General features: G+C 38.0%; 1 protein-coding gene and 1 pseudogene across 6 annotated transcripts in view; one reads left to right on the top strand and one right to left on the bottom strand.

The window, feature by feature from the left end:
* Positions 1-13,139, bottom strand: part of Ltbp1 (latent transforming growth factor beta binding protein 1) — a 401,517-nt gene that overhangs the window by 141,928 nt on the left and 246,450 nt on the right. The window lies entirely within an intron of this gene.
* On the top strand, positions 8,766-9,756 carry LOC114091063 (mitochondrial 2-oxoglutarate/malate carrier protein-like; annotated as a pseudogene).

The raw sequence follows: 13,139 nt of genomic DNA, 5'->3' as shown, positions 1-13,139 counted from the left end.
GAGTCATGACAATGAACATTTTTCATACATTTATTAACTATTTCAATATAAAAACTTCTTCTTCTAAAATTTAAACATAGATAGGAATGTTATAGGTTAATAAGATTGTTTTCTTCTCAGCACTCAGGGAGAACTCATTGGTGATTTTCTAAGTGAGTACAATATTCTTACCTAGGGGACATCTGGGGCTGCCATTAGGTACTAGGAAATACACTGAATGAACACTAGGGATATTAAAAATTCTGAAAGTAAGATAAATGATTTGATTTTTTTTTTTCCTAGAGCCTGCTCATGATTACATTCTTCTGCTCAGAATTCTGAAAGCCCCCTTGACAAGGAATTTCCTACCCGAAATGTCAGTAAAGTCCTCCTTGAAAAACACACAGATGTGATGAGGAGGAGAAAAAAAAATGAATTTCTAAAAGCAAAAGAGATCATTTTGAAATGAGGTTTTCTGAGGAACAAAGCAAGACGGAGGTGGGAGCTGGCTACATAAAGATTTGAAGGGTCTGGTTCACTTGACTTTGCCGTATCTTCTACTTTTGGACATTTCCCTGCTGTTCTGAGACTGTGTCTTGGCCTCAAGATAAATGGGTGGCTCACCTAGAAGCAAAACAGAACCCAGGCCCACCAAGTTGCTGGCTTCAGAGCTTGGTGGCTTGTGACCAGAGAGACAGTTTTAGTGCTACCCTGTCAGACCAGGACCCCAACAGGGTTCATGAGACCTAAGATGGCCCTGCAGACCTGTCCCTGGATCCTGAACACCCAGCATAGCTGCTTTAAGTAAAGCAGTCTCCTTCCTCCTGCTTGAAGACCAGCTCTATAAGACGGCAAGGGTTAAGGAGTGGAAAATCACTGATCTGAATTATTTCTGTTGACAAATCATGTTCCAAGTTTCAACAACTCACAAATTAAACTCTGAAAAGAATTCTACTCATAAATTGTTAACAGCACCCAAAGGTAAATTTTTACATCTAAAAATTACATAGGGATTCTCTGATTTTTTGCCACTTAATTCTGCCATACCCTGCTTTGTTCCTGAGACGTTTGTGGGTGGCTCGATAGTCTATATTTTTTATATTAAAAGAAAATTAAAAAATAAAAAGCTTATCCCTCACAATTTTTAATTTAGAACCTCGGAAATAAGAAACATGAGCAGTTGTTGAAAAGAGTTTCTGAGGTGATCAAACTCTCTAAGACCTTTCTAGACAAATGGAACAAAAGGAAGATTCAAAAATACATTAAGAAAAAAAACATGGGACCAAACTGAACTTGTTATATCTGGATATGAGAAGTTCAAGGAACATTTCAAGAGAAGGCCATATCGGGCCAAGTTCTGTGGTATGAAACGTGATTGGCAAACTGAGTTATAATTTTTACTGAGACTTCATTCCTAAGTCTATTTTCTTTCGGAAAAGTTTCTCCCAGAACCATGTGTGCACATGTGCACACACCCACTTCTGCAGAAAGAAAAAGAAAAGCTCCTATCTTTATGACAATATTTGTAATTTTACAGATAATTTATAGTTGCCAAGTAGAATTTCAGAAGTCTCGCATTTTACAGGATCAACCAACATTCCTTAATGTATTCTGATGATGTAAAAAGTATTTTAGTACTTGGTTTAAAAAAAATGGATAGATGAATGAATTTATTTATTGTTCCCCCTCTGTAGACCACTGAATTTTTCTGGAAAACTAGAATTCCATCCTTGACAGGAATGGTGTTGCCACTGTAGGTAACTCCACTCACTGGGTTAAAGAACAAAGGCCAAACTGAAGGAGCTACACTGTCCTAGAGCCAGTCACCTGCTCTCTTTCTCCATCCTAGCTGCTGGGTAAGGGCAATCTAGAAGTTTACAGAAGCAGAAACATGGAGAGAGGCTCAAATGGCTCCCACGATCCTCTAAAGTAGACAAAGCTGGTATAGCTACAGTGACATGCAGATTCACACCCTTCTCCACCTTCTGAATACATATAGAGTGTCTCAGCCTATAGGCGCTATGACACGCCTCAGACCAATATTAAGTTCAAGAATACAAAACTGCTCTTCTTCTGAGTCTAAAATAGTTGAATATTCTAGAACCATGTTTTACGGTTCAACCTTACACAAAAGAAATAAGATATCTGGTCTTCTATTAACTAGAGGGCATAAAAAAATACAGAATAGTCAAGAAATATGCATAACAAGGAGTCTCTTTAAACAACCTAAAACAACCTAAACAACCTAAAATAAAGCCCATGGGTTCAGTCCCAGGAAATGATCTGATAAGGTAGCACAGTGAGGCACAGGTCTTCCTCTCCTTTATATTGGTAAAGCACACCTGATCTCCTTGGAACTGTTAGGGATAACAGTTCTGGAGGTGAACAATAGCAATAGCAACAATAGCTAATACCATTTTATAAAGATAATTTTGTCCAATATCCTATTTTTCAAAAGGATTAAGGGATGGGGAACCTAATAGAAGCAATATCCCACCAACCAAGAACTAACTTCTGTTACCCAGAGCAATTCACTTAATTTCTCCTGACCTCAGTTTCCTCTCCTGTAAGTCAAAAGGGCTAAAGCAAATAATCCCCGTGGTTACTTGTAGCTTAAATATTCTTTGACTTCAAAACAATCTGCAAGTTGCCAGGGTCAAAAATGCCAAGGAATAAATAAAGTATGACATTTAATGCATGAAATGTTACAAATAGCATAAGTGCTCTTATGGGAAATAAATGGACTTTCATGCATCTATTCTCCTACAGGAAAGTATGTATGTTTAACAAAGTCATAATTTTCAGCTTTTTCAGTGACGCAAGTTTATACAGGAAATGAGGCATGTCTAGTAACTAACAGGAATTAGGTACAAGGTGAGAACAGTATGTGAAGATCTTTATGCTGTGTAAAGCTATGAGGCTTTCTGGAGGCTCAGCTGTGTATGTTCAGCTTTTGCTGATGGATAGAAATTCCATTATGGAATTCCATTAGCAGTATGACTTCCACTTGAAAGCAGGAAAAAAAATACCTCTTGAGATAAATACTTTCCCCAGCCAGATGGACTATTTGGCTATTTAAGAAGGATCACTTAATAGAGAAGGAAACCACTATCCAAGAAGACATAGGTATTTCTCAAACTTTCAAAAAAGCAGGTTTACACGGGGTACATGTCCCCCTGAAGGAACATGAAGACATTCCACAGGGATGCACAAGATTCCAGTACTTTTAAGGGAAGCAATTTCTAGGTTGTAAGTCTTCAAATGTTTCCTTTTGAAATTATTTTTTAAAAAGTGATTTCTTAAGAATACATCTGCCACTCTTCCGTATCTATCTTCCCCTTTGCTTAGCACCCTCTTCTTTCCCAAGTAAAGGCAATCTCTTATCCAATTAGAACCTTTCTAGACTACCCAGGTACAGTGTCCTGCAGGGTAAAATTCTCATAGGCACCTAACAAATAAATTATTTTAAAATACATCCTCCTTGAGGATTATTTACTTCACAGAAAGGCCCAGCTTTGCCTTGTATGTATAATATAAATATGACAGAAATGAATCTATCATACTCATTCAATTTATTTAAAAAATGCAAATAAATGTGTGAGTTTTTCCAAAATTATTTTAGGAGATAAATGATTTTAAAAAAAAGACTTTGAACACCAATGTTCTAGAGCAATTTTACCCAAGTGATTTTTAACAAAACACAAGCTTTGTGAGGCTTCTGCTACAGGAGGGGCCCTGTGGCCAAATATGTTTGGGGAAACTGCATATTCTGTATACATAGCACAACAAAGAGTTCAAGAACTCCTTTGGCAAGAACTCCTGGTTTTCTTTGTTTAACTTGGTGTTTTCTACAGATTTGGCTGTGGAACCTTTTTTCACACACAATCTATTAACATCCTTCTGAATTGGTGGTCTGTGGGGTATGTTTTGTGAAATGTTGCTCTCTGAGGCTGGCCCCAAAAATTATTGTATGGGTTACAAAGATGTGGTTAAACTGGCCTCATTTAGGCCTGCCTGCTTGCCCAAGGCTCCCCTCTGGACTGTCTCACCACTATAAACGACAGCCCACCACAGGATGAATTCAATCACAAGACTCACTGAAAGGAGTCAAACCACTGTGGGAGCATCTCCCTTTCCTTCCAATCTGTCTGACTTCAGGGTAACATGATAAAAGGATTGTCAGAGCCCAGAGAACAGCTTGTATTTATTTCTTGATACATATGTGCCTCACATGGACTCGGCCGCTAATAACACACACACTCTGTTGGTCTTGGACTTCTGACTACAGTCTATAGACACTTCGCTAATTTCTCCTTGAAACATTTACCGAACTATGAATCCATCAGGGGCCCTCCTCATCACTTATAGACAGCAGGCATCTGCCCGTTGATGTTATAGCCTCAGAGATTAAGGTCAAAGAGCTTTGGGAAAATACAATGTGCTAATGACTCACTTCACCACTGTCTATCCTGAGGAAATGTGAATAAAATAAGCAGACATTTCCGTTTTGAATTCAATCCCAGTGATATGAGCATAGTAAGGGGACAAACCAGAAATCTGATTCTAAAATGCATAGGAATGGGTCCCAAACTGGCTTACAAACTCAGATCAAAACAGTTGAAATTTTTACTGAAAATACTAAGCTGACTTAAACTAGAAACTGCATGATTAGTTCTAAGAGGATACCTAGGATAGTAAGATAGCAACCTCAAATCAATTAAATACCTACCAGTTCTCCCTGAGCCATTGACTATTGGAAAATATGATTTAGAATCATATAAAGAAAGTCAAGGATCCAAAGTTTCCTCTGGTATGCGGATGCTAGAGCAAAGTCAAGGGCAAAGAAGGGGGTTGAATCTCACAGACACAGAGAAAAGATCAGTGGAGCAGAAGGAGACTGAGGGGGAGGAAGGAGGGAGGAGAAAAGAAAGGAATGTGAAATGAATTTGACAAAATTACACTATGTGCATGTATAAATATACCACAGTAAATTCCACCTTTATGTATACTGTTAAAGCACCAATTTTTTATGAACTCCCACCTTCCCCCCATACACAGATTGCAGAATCACATCAGTTACACATCCATTGATTTACATACTGCCATACTAGTGTCTGGGAGTTCATAACCCACTTGAATCAAAGTGTGGAATATGGTATGTCAAGAAATTTGTAATGTTTTGAACAACCAACAATAAAAAATTTTTTAAAAAGCACCAATTTTTTTAAAAAATGAATAAATAGAAGGAAGACCACTAGAGCAGAGGAAGAGGAATAGGGAGAGGGAGGAGAGGAGGAAAAGAAGAAGTGAAGCTCTGGGGACTGAAATGGAGCAAATTAAATTCCATTCATGTATGATTATCTCAGAAGGAACCACACTATTATGTGTAACTATAATGCATTAATAAAAAGTTAAAATTTTTTGAAGACTCATTAAGTACTCCACACTTTCTCATATTAAATCACTCAATATAGCAGGACATTACGATAAACCTCTGGTAGGTGGAACAAAAAGAATATTATTATATTTTTAAAGTATGGAACATCAAGTCAAGGTGACGCTAGTCTTAGTTCATAGGTTCTTTACAATTACATCCCAAATCCTATACAATAGATTCTTTACTATTGCATCCCAAAATACATAGCAAGAACAATAGAATCTAAGTTTCATCTCTTTGCACCTACCTTACTCTCATAAGTATTTCCCATTTTTTTTTCTAGAAATAAATATGCAGAAGAATTCCCTTAGGATAATGGAGCTGAAGGGAAATTTAGAGACAATGCTATAAATGAGCATCAATGCTTCATAAATAAAGAGATTGAGGGAAAGCATGGTGAAGGAATGGGAAAAAGCATTACAGGGATTTTTTTTTTAATAAAACCCTTAATGGATATTATCATGTTGCTTGCCAGAATTCCAAACATTAACATTGCATTGGTCACATAGATTTGAGTGAGAATCCACACAAAAAAAGAACATGCACTGGATTTGAAAATTCATAAAAAGAAACACCTGACCTGTGGTTGGGAAAGTCAGGGTATTGGATACTTTTGGAAAAGGAGGAGAAATTAAAGGTTGGGAAGGGACAAAGGGGGAGAATTCAGGAGTACAGGTTATACTCTATTTCTTGATCTGGGAGAAAACTACCCCATTGTGTTCACTTTGTGATAACTCACTGAACTCTACACCCCTGTAATTCTACGCCTATAATTTGTTCATTTTTCTATACACAGGTTATACTTTTATAAAGTTTATCTTAAAATATAATTATTCCATTCTCAGTATAATCACCAGAATTGTTTTTTCACCAAAACATTTAAATGTAGGAACAATATGGCTCTTACATTTAAATGTAAAGTGACCTCATAGTCACACAAATAAGGATTTCAATCTGGTTTTTTTCTCAAGCAAAATCCACATATACTTGCTAAGTCACTGTAAACCATCCGAGTGTAGTGAATGGATCTTTTAAATGTCTCACTGTTCTATCCATCCCTATATCCAGGCTCTTTGCCATGACTTTGCACCTCCCATGTAAAGGTGGAGTCTATTTCCCCACCCTCTGACACTCTAGGCTAGCTTTGTGATTTTCTTTTGTCACTAGAGTACAGCAGAAGCAGCTTTGTCAATTCCAAATCTAGACCTGAAAAATACTGTGTGCTTCCACTGTTTCTCTTGGAATCTTGCCACCAGTATGTGAACAACCCAAGCTAGTTGCCTGGAGGATGAGGGACCACATGGAGGAGAGGCAAGTCATCCCAGCAGATGCCATCCTGGACCTTTCAGCTCCTGGCACCAACAGCTGTACGCAGATGCATGACTGAGCCTAGTCAAAATCAACCATGCCTGGCCCAGCTCAGCAAAACTGTCCCAGCTGTCTCCTGGAAGGATGAAAGTTAATTCATGATTGCTTTATTAAAGACACTGTTAAGCAATAAGGCCAGGGGGAAAAAGTGGTCTGAGAAGAGCATCTCAGAATTCAAAGGAGTCAAACTTAAAAAATAGACAAAAACCTCTAGGACTATAACTATTCTACTTGTTAAAGATTTCAGAATAAAACTAAGGAGGTAAACAGCCTATTGATAGAGAGAAAGATCATTTTAAAATTACAAAATAGACAATTTAAGACAAGCAAATCTGCTATACAAATAAACAAGGAAGTTTAGAGAACTCTAGGACTTTCAAGCCAACTACTGAAATAGGCTAACAGAAGAGTTAAATCGAGATAGCAAAAGTACCAGACAGCATCTTATATCCTCCTAATGCTGGTGTTTATAGAGCAAAGCTTTAAGTTATGGCTTCCCCACCTGTAAAAAGGAGATGCGGTGTTGTAAGAAATTAATGAGATAAAAATGCACATTAAAAGTACTTTCATAAGCTGACAAATGTTAGTAACACAAAGAAGAACTGGTCTTCAGAGTTTGCCACTTTCCAACTGTGATCTTCCATTACTTAATTATTCTTTTAACCTCAGAGTTCAGTTTATTAGTTAAGAAACAAACAAACAAATGAAACTACTTAACTTGTACCCAAAGCTAGCACAATATGTAAGTAGGTAGATAAAAATGATGTCTAGGAATAATGAGCAAGAAGTAAATTTACTAATATTAAGAAAGGGAGAGTTATCAAATCAGCATTATGCAAATAATACCATATGGTTGGAAGAGTCAGGGTATTTCTCCTCTGGAAAAGGAGGAGAATACCATAAAAAGAAAAGTCCCACTAGTCAAGAGTCAAGAGTCAACTTTACAATATGACTTCAGCCTGGAGGACCTAGAGTTCAAGTAGAAGTTTCAATAAAACCACCAGGTTACCAAATTACTACTGTGAAAACAAACTTCCAATTCAAGGTGAACTTAAGAATTCTAATATTTATGTGATTGGGGGTGCAGCTCAGTGGTAGAGCACTTGCCTAGTATACACAAGGGTCTGGGTTCAACCTAGGGGTTGAACATGCACACACACACACACACACGTACACACACACACACACACACACAGTTCTTTTGTTATTCTTCTCCACATTTTTTTAATGTGTATTATAGCTGTACATAATGGTGGGATTTGTTGGTATATACTAGTACATGCACACAATATAACACTATAGTTTGGCCAATATCCCTCCCTAAGAGTTCCCCCACCTCCCCCTGCTTCTCTATTCTATTGATCTTACTTTGCTTTTCATGTAATAACCCCCCACCTTTCTTTTCCTTTTTCCTCTCTAGCTTCCATATATGAGTAAAAACATACAACCCTTGACCTGAGTTTGACTTATTCTGCTTAACATAATGGTCTCAAATTCTATCCATTTTCCTGCAAATAACATAATTTCATTTTTCTTCATGGCTGAATAAAACTCCATTGTGTTTGTGTGTATTTTTTTCCTTATCCATTCACCTGTTGATAGACACTTAGGCTGGTTTCATAGTTTGACTACTATGAATTGTGCTGCTATAAACATGGATATGCACATACCAGTGGTATACTGACTTTAATTCTTCAGGCTGAATACTGAGGAGTGATATAGCTGGGTCATATGGTGGTTCCATTCCTAATCTTTTAAGGAACTTCCATATTGATTTCCATAGTGTTTGTACCAATTTAGAGTCCCACCAATAGTCACACACGCAAAAAATTCTAATGCTTGTTTATTAAGAAAGCAATCAGAGCTTGTGCTGGTGCTGGACCTGAGAGCAGAGGGGTGTGATGCACCTTTGGTGTCACCTTGGGTTCAAGCAGGGCTGCACAGGTGCATAGGTCCTGGAGACAAGGGTCACTGAGTGACAATGGCAATGACGGTGAGTCCCAGAATAGGTAGGATGGAGTGGAAGCCTCATATCTTTCCTAAGTCCATCAAGTTCCTGTTTGTGGGCCTGGCCGGGCTCCAGCAGGCATTAGTTCATCTGGAATATCTGACTCGATTCCATTCCTGCCTTCCCCGGGATGGGAGCTACAGATTTTGTTCAGCCTCTAGACCTAGTGAAGAACTGGATACAGCTAAGCAGGGAAGGGGCCAAGACAAGAGAGTATAAAATCAGCTTCCATGCCCTCAAAGCATCCTGAAGGGAAAAGGACTAATAGGCATTTACACTGGACTGCCAGCTGGTCTCCTGTGCCAGGCCACCTACATCACTACTTGCCTTGGCATTTATACCCTGCTTCTTGAGTGCCTGACCAGAGCTGATGGTACACCCCCTGACTTTCTGCTTCATGAAGGTCCTGATAGGCATGACCACAGGTACAACTGGTGCCTTTGTAGGAACACTAGCCAAGGAGACTCTTATCAGTATGACTGCTGGATGGTCAGCTTCCAGCTGACAGACACCATGCTACAAAAACATGTTTAATGCCCAGAGTCCACCTGCCTGAGAAGAGGGAGTCCCCATACTGTAGCGGGGCTGTATCTCTACAGTGGCTCAGGCTGCCCAGCTTGCCTCCTACTCCCAATCTAAGCACTTCTTACTGAACTCAGGCTACTTCTCTGACAAAATCCTGTGCCACTTTTGTGCCAGCATGATCAAAGGCCTCCTCACCACTGCCAACCTTCATCAGCACATTGTGAAGACTTGGATCCAGAACATGCAAATGATTGATGGGAAGCCAGAATACAAGAGTAGGCTGAATGGGCTGATGAAGGTTGTCCACTGTGAGGGCTTCTTCAGACTCTGGAAGGGCTTCATACCATACTAGGCCCACCTGGGCCCCCACACTATCCTCATCTTCATCTTCTTGGAGCAGATGAACAAGGCCTACAAACATCTATTCGTTGGTGGCTGAGGTGGCAGGGGACCTGCAGCCAGTGTGCAGGGGCACCCAATCAGCCATTGCTCCTACAGTTGCTACAACCCAGGGAGCCTGGATTCTGCTGCCCTGGGCCCCTCTATTTACTTCCTCCCTGAAGTTTGGTTCTCTCCTTGTGGTAAAGGACTTTGGTCTGTCCTACCCTCTGCTCCAGTTTGCCCTGCTTGGTCTTGATTTTTATGACCACTCTGTCCCTAGCTGTTTCTTTAGAGAGCTGGGAAACTATCTGAGTATTTCTAGATTCAGCTTAGGTATTAGTTTTAGGACACAGAGGAGAGCAGAAGAGGCCCCTTCTCTGTGGGGAAACCAAGGCAGAGCAGAGGAGAAGATGAAAGCAGAAGCTATCAAGATGACCAAAGGGTCTGCAGTGGGAGGGTGTGGCTATAGCCCTTCCTCCCCATCACTGAGGACTTAATTAATAAATTGGATTGAGGACATCAAGAAGAAAAGAAAGAAAATAATCAGCATCAATGATTTGAACAGGAATATTCTCCATGTGAGAATGATTTTATAAATAATCTCACAAAATTTTTTGAAGAGTTAAAGATTTTTTTAGCATGCTTAAGACATTAAATGACTACTTAAAAATATGAAATAAGAACAGGTAGCTATGAAAAATAATTTATTAGAAATGCTGGAAATAAAAACACTCTTAAAATTAAAAGTGCAACAGAGGGGATAAAGCCTAAATGGACATAATAAGGCAGAAATTAGAAAACTGGAAGATGAACTGAGATATTCATTCAAAATGCAGCAAAGAGACAGAGAGGAGAGCAGAGTGGAGAATAAAAGCACAAAGACTTAAAGAGACATGAAAAGTAGAGGCTCTAACATTTGTCTAATAGGAATTTCAGCAGAAAGGAATGATACAAAATAATAGGTGACCATTTTTTAAATTTGAGGAAAGGCAAATTTTCAGACTGACATTCTACTCTACTAAATAAAATAAAGATAAATCCAAATATGGACACATGATCTAACTGCAGAACATGAATTAAGAGAGGATTTCAAAACACAGAAAAGATTTTTTCCTACAGAGGAAAAAAGTATTGGAAGTCAGAAGATATTGGTATAATGTAATTGAAGTACTTTTGGAAAAGAACTATTAATCCAGAATTGCATATGGCTAGTCTTCTAAGACAATGAGTGCAAAAATAAAGATATTTTCAGACATGTAAAGTATATGTGTCCCTGTGACCCTAATTTTATAAAAGAAGTGCTAAAGGATATAATCTCAAAATATAGATTTGCCAAATAAAAAATGTAGACTGACCAGTTAAATTTGAATTTCAGATAATAAATAAATAAATAAATACTTTTTGTGTAAGTCTGCAATTATTTGTTGTTTATCTAAAATTCAGAAGTGGATCTTCTGTTTCATCTGGCAAATCCTCCCCAAAGAATAAAGGACTACAGGAAGTAAGCCCAGGATATAAAAAATAATGCCAACTGCCAAAATTAATTTTTAAAAGTCTGTGAATTCATGTAATGTTAAATGAGTGGAAATAAAAACTTTCTATATTTCCATTAACCATACCTCTGAAAATTATTGTAAGATGAAGATTCTTGTCTAAGCCACAGATCCACATTCTTTCAAAGACACAAGAGATTGTCATAAAGGCCTTTGGGGGGCGTTCCATTGACAAAGACTCCCTGCGGGACCAAACTCTAGTCAGGCCTTCCTCTGTTCTCAACTAGGCCCTGACTTTGGGCTTCAGTGTATTGTCCAGTTTTAGCAAAAAAAAAATCCTGCTGAGTCAGTTTAGCCAGAATCCTCCAGTCTCAATATCTGAGTGGGTGCTGCATCTTCCACCATCTCCCAGGGGATGTCTGAGTATATCCTTCAGCAAAAACATCTCCTGGTTGGGTTAGTCAGAATCTCCTTTGTAATGATGTTCCTCTTAGTAATTTCCCATCCACTGACACCCGACCCTCACTCCTGGGCTATAAATTTCCACTTTTCTTGTTGTATTCCAAGTTGAGCCTAATCTCTCTTCCTGTTGCAAAACCCCCTCGTGGTTGTCCCTGCACTATAGCAATAGTCCCTCTGAATAAAGTTAGCCTTGTTCTTTTTTCATATGAATGATATTATTATTTTAATTTAGCAGGGCTGGGAACTGAACTCATGGCCTTATACAAGCTAGGCCAAGCACTCCATCTTTGAGTTTATTTTATTATCTAGACATTTATTACTTCTTATTCTTTTAATCAACACATTAAAAATTACAGACGCTGTGGAATACCATGGGATGTTTCAAAAATCTGAAGCACTTCATGAATTTGCTTGCACAGGGGCCACGATAATCTCTATTCTCATTCCAATTTTTGTATGTATGCTCCTGAAGTAAGCACTGCTTTAGTATTATTTAACAGATGTCATAAACAATATTTTTTCTTTAACACCATGTTAAAATTAGCATAAATCCAACAATTGTTTCCCACAAAGTGCACAATTTATTGCCAATAATTACTGCAAATGGTGCATGTGATTAATTACAAGAGACTTGCCTTAAAATTCTTAATCACTTCATCTCTCACCCTACCTATTTGAATCCAGCATTTTGCTATAGATCATAAATATTCTTTCCTCCAGACATGCAGGTTTTGAGGGTTTCAACTGCACTTTCTAGTTATTATTTATCCATTTTTCTCAAAAAAATCAAAGACCAGCCTTCCCCTGCCTACTCTTCACACTGAAGTTCACACTCAACATTTTGTAGTTATTAAGAGAACTGAAATGCAAGCAAGCTCTTTCTAACCATAAGGGCCTGTGTATAGCTCATTTATGTGGAATATTGATCAAGACTGGAGAATCCCATTTAATAACAGAGATATGCCCCAGGAAATGTTCATTCTCTTTCCTTTGTTCAAATAAAATTTGGTTTCTAAAGGAAACCCTTCAGTGAAAGTTTTGATAGTGAGTATAATTGTGCCCTGATCTATCAGTTTTGTAAATTAATTTTATTAAGGCAAAACAACTAGTATAATAAAACGATGCCAAATAAATTCAAATTGCTTTAAATTCTAAGGATAGGAACAATGTCTTCCTCACAATCCATCATATATTCAGTTTATAGCTTAGAGTACGCCATCAATTCATGTTTGTAGAATACTAATAAAATAAAGTTTTCAAGATTATCCATGAAAAACTAACATACAGGCAGCAGATTATAAAAGTGTAGATGTTGTCCAATCATATTTTGACATTACCTATAACCCCTTGGCACATGCTAAACATGTAGAAAATACTAAGTTGATTTTTCTATCCATAAACTTGTAAAACTAATAAGTGATTTTAGTAGGTCAAGAGACATTTGCCATTAATAAAACATTTTACTAACTATACTGATCTCATATCC

This window comes from Marmota flaviventris, chromosome 14 (assembly GCF_047511675.1).
Source record: "Marmota flaviventris isolate mMarFla1 chromosome 14, mMarFla1.hap1, whole genome shotgun sequence".
In the NCBI taxonomy this organism is placed as follows: Eukaryota; Metazoa; Chordata; class Mammalia; order Rodentia; family Sciuridae; genus Marmota; species Marmota flaviventris.
Note: the sequence above shows the minus strand (reverse complement) of the source record. Positions and strands in the feature narration are given on the sequence as shown.